The sequence below is a fragment of the Spinacia oleracea genome, chromosome 4, assembly GCF_020520425.1.
Source record: "Spinacia oleracea cultivar Varoflay chromosome 4, BTI_SOV_V1, whole genome shotgun sequence".
Lineage (NCBI taxonomy): Eukaryota > Viridiplantae > Streptophyta > Magnoliopsida > Caryophyllales > Amaranthaceae > Spinacia > Spinacia oleracea.
The window spans coordinates 164,023,584-164,028,922 of NC_079490.1; the positions used below are offsets into that span (position 1 = coordinate 164,023,584).

A 5,339-nucleotide genomic window follows, 5' to 3' on the forward strand; every position below is an offset into this window, starting at 1 on the left:
GGTGGCCTCCCTGCAATAGTAGTAGCCATCTGTGCCAGCTGTGTATCAATGATCTTGTTATGAGCAGTAAGAGCATCGATTTTTGCATCCTTTTCACTTAGAGATTTTTGCATTTGTAGCATCATGTTTCTCATCTCTACTAGCATAGGGTCAGGCTGTGTGGCTTGAGGTTGTGGTTGTGGGGGTGATGTGTGTTGTCTAGAGAACCCAGGTGGCCCACTAGACTGTTGGTTGTAGTTGTTTCGGGGTTGGTAAGATTGTTGGTGTGGGGGTTGATATGGTTGTGGTGGTGGATGTTGAACTTGGTGAGGGTTTTGGATGTTGTTGCTTCTGTAGGAAAGCAGAGGGTTATTTTTGTAGCCCTCATTGTAAGAGTTGGAGAATGGGTTGTTTTGTTTGTAGGATTGAAAAGCATTACATTGTTCAATAGAGCTTCTACATTCCTGTGCATAATGACCAGACATTCCACAACTTTCACAAATAGTAGTAGGTTGGGCACTCATAGCAGCTACACTAACAGGTTGGGCAGATTGAGCATTGGCCGCTTGCATATTATCGAATTTATAATGTAAAGCAGTCAATTGGGCAGTTAATTGTTCAATAGAATTTAAATCATGCTTACCACCCCTCTTAGATAGACCTCTAGGATTTCCATACTGGGCATTGTGAATGGCTATCTCCTCAATCACCTCCATAGCTCTAGGCACCTCAAGTTGCATGAACCTCCCACTGGCAGCTGAATCCAACAAACATCTAGACTCATTGCCTAGACCATTATAAAACTGCTGAATCAAGAACCAATCTTCCAAACCATGGTGCGGGCATTCTCTTTGCAAATCCTTGAATCTCTCCCAAACCTCGAACAAACTCTCATCCGCTTGTTGTGAGATACCTAATATCTGACCCCTCAGACGAGCCGTTTTCTCAGGTGGAAAATATTTAACATAAAAAGCAAGTGCCAAGGATTCCCAATTATTGATTTTCAAAGCCGCCCGATTCAACCCATTAATCCACAGTTTAGCTTTCCCACTCAAAGAGAATGGGAAAAGTATCTCCATAGTCTGCTCCGGAGTCAATCCCTTTTGCTTGATGGTGGAGCAATATTGGATAAAGGACTGAATGTGAAGATTCGGATCTTCACCTGGTTCCCCACCGTACTGGCGTCTCTCGATCATGTTAATCAATGCGGGCTCAATCTTGAAGGTCTCAGCTGCAATAGAAGGCATGATCGCCTTTGGTAGTACGGACAGACTTGGCTTAGAATAGTCCGTAAGCCTTGGGGTAGGTGGCGGTATCAGATTTTCGTCACCCATCTCTATCTCTGAAACTGAATCTGTATCTGAAGGAAAAAGATCGCCAATATTATGATCAGAATCAGAGTAATTCCCACACTGTGCAATGAAAGTTCTTCGTCTACGAAAGGTTCTTTCGGGCTCAGGATCGAATGGAGTCAGATTACTAGTACCTACGGTCCTGGGCATAGACAAAGACTACAAAACAATGTGAGATCCGGTCTCAAGGAACGTGAGTTCCTTGAGTAGTAACAAACAATAGTCTAGGATAATCAATCAACAACAGAAAATAAAACCGTTTCCCCGGCAACGGCGCCAAAATTTGACAGGCTAAATCGCACTCCTATCAAAGATAAACCTAACGTTCACCAACTAAAAATATAGCAAGGGAAGCAGGGATCGTATCCACAGGGAAACAATGTTCTTTCTACTATTAAATTATTAATCTAGACTACTGGTAACAAGAATATGGATTGATTTGTATAATATAACTAGGACGATAATAAAATAGGAAGAAATCAGATATTAAAAGGTCTAGGGCATAGGTTCACCGATGAACAACATTCCAGGACGACAACAATCGATAACAATCAATATAACAGTTAATTAGACCAGCATGCTCTCTCGAATCGATACTAATCATAGACTTAGAATTAACGGGCTCTCGCTACGTATTAATCCCAATTCTACCTATTGAAACAAGCCTAAACATCAAATTGCATCTCTCGAATCTTAATTTGATATTGCGAAACTAATACAATCAAACCTGCGCAAATCTAATTGCAAAGTAAATAAGGGCAATCAATAGGAATTAACAGCTAAACCAACAATCAACAACAATTAATCATCCTTTCACATTCGTTCATGGATTCCCAAAACCCTAGAAAATCAACTACTCACACATATTAACAATAGGCAAAGCAATTGGCATGATTGAAAACATAATTAAAGCTTCAACAAAGAATTGAAATAAGGAATAATACCTAATTGAAGGACAATGGCAAATGAAAGCTTCGATTTTTCTTTGATTGAAAATAAACTAAGTGTTTGAATTGATGTAGAGAGAAAAATAAAACTTAGAAAAATAAACTAAGGGTTTTGTGCTGGAAAAATAAGATGTCCGTAAAAAATAAAACAAGTTTGCTTATATAGTTTTGCCAAAATAAGGCTTAAAAACGGAATTAAAAACGCGAAAAACGGCTGGAGGTTGGCGTCGCCCGATCGGGCGACGCTTCGCCCGATCGGGCTAATCACTCGATAGTCGGCCCGATCGGGCCAAAATCCGCCCGATCGGGCGGGTTGCGAAATCTCCACAAAACCTCCAGATTGACCGCCCGATCCGGATCGGGCGAGCTGCGCCCGATCGGGCGCGCGTTGATGAACTTGGCTTGCTTATACTTCCGCCCGATGGTTGCATTTCGCCCTCAGCTTCCAGGGCGATTTGCAATCTTCAATGTATCTCGCCCGTATCACCAAGTCTAACTCCCGGGGCTCAACCATAAGCATCTCAGGCTCCCGAAAGTCGACGATGGAGGTCCCGAACTTCTCGGACTCATATAGTGGCCTTGATCAACAATGAAACGGGTCTAAAACGACCAATTTCTCATAATCAAACCTGAAACTCAAGGCACACTCAATAACACACATTAGTACTAGAAACGGCTCCTAAGAGCACGTTTGATACATAAAAGTACTAAGGGACGGGGGCAAAAATTCTATATAAAACGCATATATCAGTGCACGAGCACACGAGCAAGGGACATCAGGTGTGCACGAGTGCACGAGCAAGGGACAGCAGCAGCGCACGAGGCTCGCTGCGGCTGCGGGCAAGAGAGGAGAGGCGAGGGCGAGTGTGTGGGCGAGGGCGGGCGAGCACGGGCGAGCACGAAGGCTCGAGGCCGAGGCCGTGCGGGTGCCGAGCAAAGAGAGGAGAGGAGTGTTGGGCAAGAAATCAAAAAGGGGCTTTATGAAATTTTAGGGGTTCATTTAATGATGGGGGAGTCTATTTATAGGCTCCCTAATCCCTTGATGGGCTAGGCTTAGGATATTTGAGTTGGGCTTAGGAATTAAATGAACTGGGCTAGCTTAGGATTTAAATTAAACTGTTTGGATTGGGCTTGATTAATAAAACGAACTGGACTTTTTATTTAAAACCCGAAGCTTTAAAAATCATTTGCAACTCATTTAATTTCCCGACTCAAGAATTAAATTCGTTTCGTAATTAATTAAAATAATAAATATTTTAATTAATTAAAATACATTAAATGCAATGCGTTTAAATATTATTTAAACGATAATAAATCGTAAAATGCTTTATAAATATAATAAAATATATTTATAAATATTATAAAAATACGAGGTATTACAGACAGCTTCCGACCCATATACCAGGCTGAAAGGGGTGTACCCAATAGACTCCTTTTTCGGTTGTTCTCAGTGCCCATAGAGTTCCTGGAAACTCTTCAAGCCATTTGCTTTTTTTGTTCTTCTACTCTTTTCCTGAGGGCTCCCAGTATCTGCTTGTTGGCTGCTTCGGCCAGACCATTGCTCTGGGGGTGGCAAACAGCTGACTTAAGCTATTTTGACCCCAAACTGGGCGAGCCATTCAGTCAGCGGAAAGTTGTCAAACTGTCTGCCATGGTCCATTACAAGGGCCTTTGGGATTCCGAAACGGGTGATAATATTTTGCCATATGAATTTTCTAACATTATGTTCGGAAATGTTTGACAATGCTTCAGCTTCAATCCATTTGGTGAAGTAATCTACCCCGACAATTAGATACTTCTTTTGGTATGTGGCCACAGGGAAAGGTCCCAACAAGTCCAATCCCCACTGGGCGAAAGGTAAGGGATTAAGGATTGGAGTAAGATCTCTAGCTGGCATGTTGATAACGGGGGCGTATTTTTGGCATTTTTCGCATTTTTGGACCATCTCCTTTGAGTCTGCCACAATTGTGAGCCACCAATATCCTACTCTGAGGGCTTTGTGTGCCAAGCTACGTCCTCCAATGTGATTTCCGCAAATACCCAAATGAATTTCTCTTAGTATGTAGTCGACGTCTGATGGGCCGACACATTTGAGGAAGGGAGATGAGAACGACTTGCGGTATAGCTCTTCGTTGATTATGCAGAAATGCGCCGCTGTGCGTTTGATTCTTTTCTGGGTGTTTCTGTCCCCTGAGAGGCTCTGCTCTGTTTTGAAGGCGATAATCGGATCCATCCAAGATGGGTCTGTGTTAATTGGGAACGCCTCTACTGCTTGCTCTTCGATGTGTTTTGTTTGTCGGACTTCGACAAATACTGATCTGTTTACGTCTGCTAGACTGGAACTGGCAAGCTTGGATAGGGCGTCTGCTTGGGTGTTTTGACTTCTGGGGATCAACTGAATTTCGAATGACCGCATATTAGCACTCAGGGCTTTGATTTTTGCTAAGTAGAGGGCCATGTTTGGATGTATTGCTTCATACTCCCTTCTGGTCTGATTGGCCACCAATTGTTAGTCTGTTTTTAGCAAGACATGTTCTGCCTCCAGGGTTAGACATAATTTTAGGCCTCCAATTTCCGCTTCGTATTCTGCCTCGTTATTGGATGCCTTAAAACAAAATTTAACCGCATATTCGATGATCTTCTTTTCGGGGGAGATAAGAACGACACCAGCCCCCGACCCATTGACAGTAGATGACCCATCTGTGAAGACCTCCCAGGTTTTCTGAGTTTCGTCAAGTGTTTCTTGGTAGGAACATTCTGCTAGGAAGTCTGCCAAGGCTTGGGCTTTAATTGCGGCTCGGGGTTGAAATTTTATCCCATATTCTGTCATCTCAAGGGCCCACCTTGCCATTCTTCCTGACTTGTCGATTTTTTTGACCGTTTTGCCTAACGATTGGTCTGTTAGGACGACTATTTGGTGAGCGTCAAAGTATGGTCTGAGTTTACGAGCTGCAATAATAACTGCATAAGTTACCTTTTCTATCATTGGGTATCTGGTTTCTGCCGAGATCAACGTATGGCTGATGAAATATATGGGTTGTTGTTGTTGTTTGTCATTTTC

General features: G+C 42.8%; 1 non-coding gene across 1 annotated transcript; it reads left to right on the forward strand.

Moving 5' to 3' along the window:
• Positions 1 to 807: 807 nt before the first annotated feature.
• Positions 808 to 914, forward strand: LOC130460168 (small nucleolar RNA R71). The gene has a single exon (XR_008920112.1). It is a non-coding gene; the product is annotated as a small nucleolar RNA R71 (small nucleolar RNA).
• Positions 915 to 5,339: the final 4,425 nt, after the last annotated feature.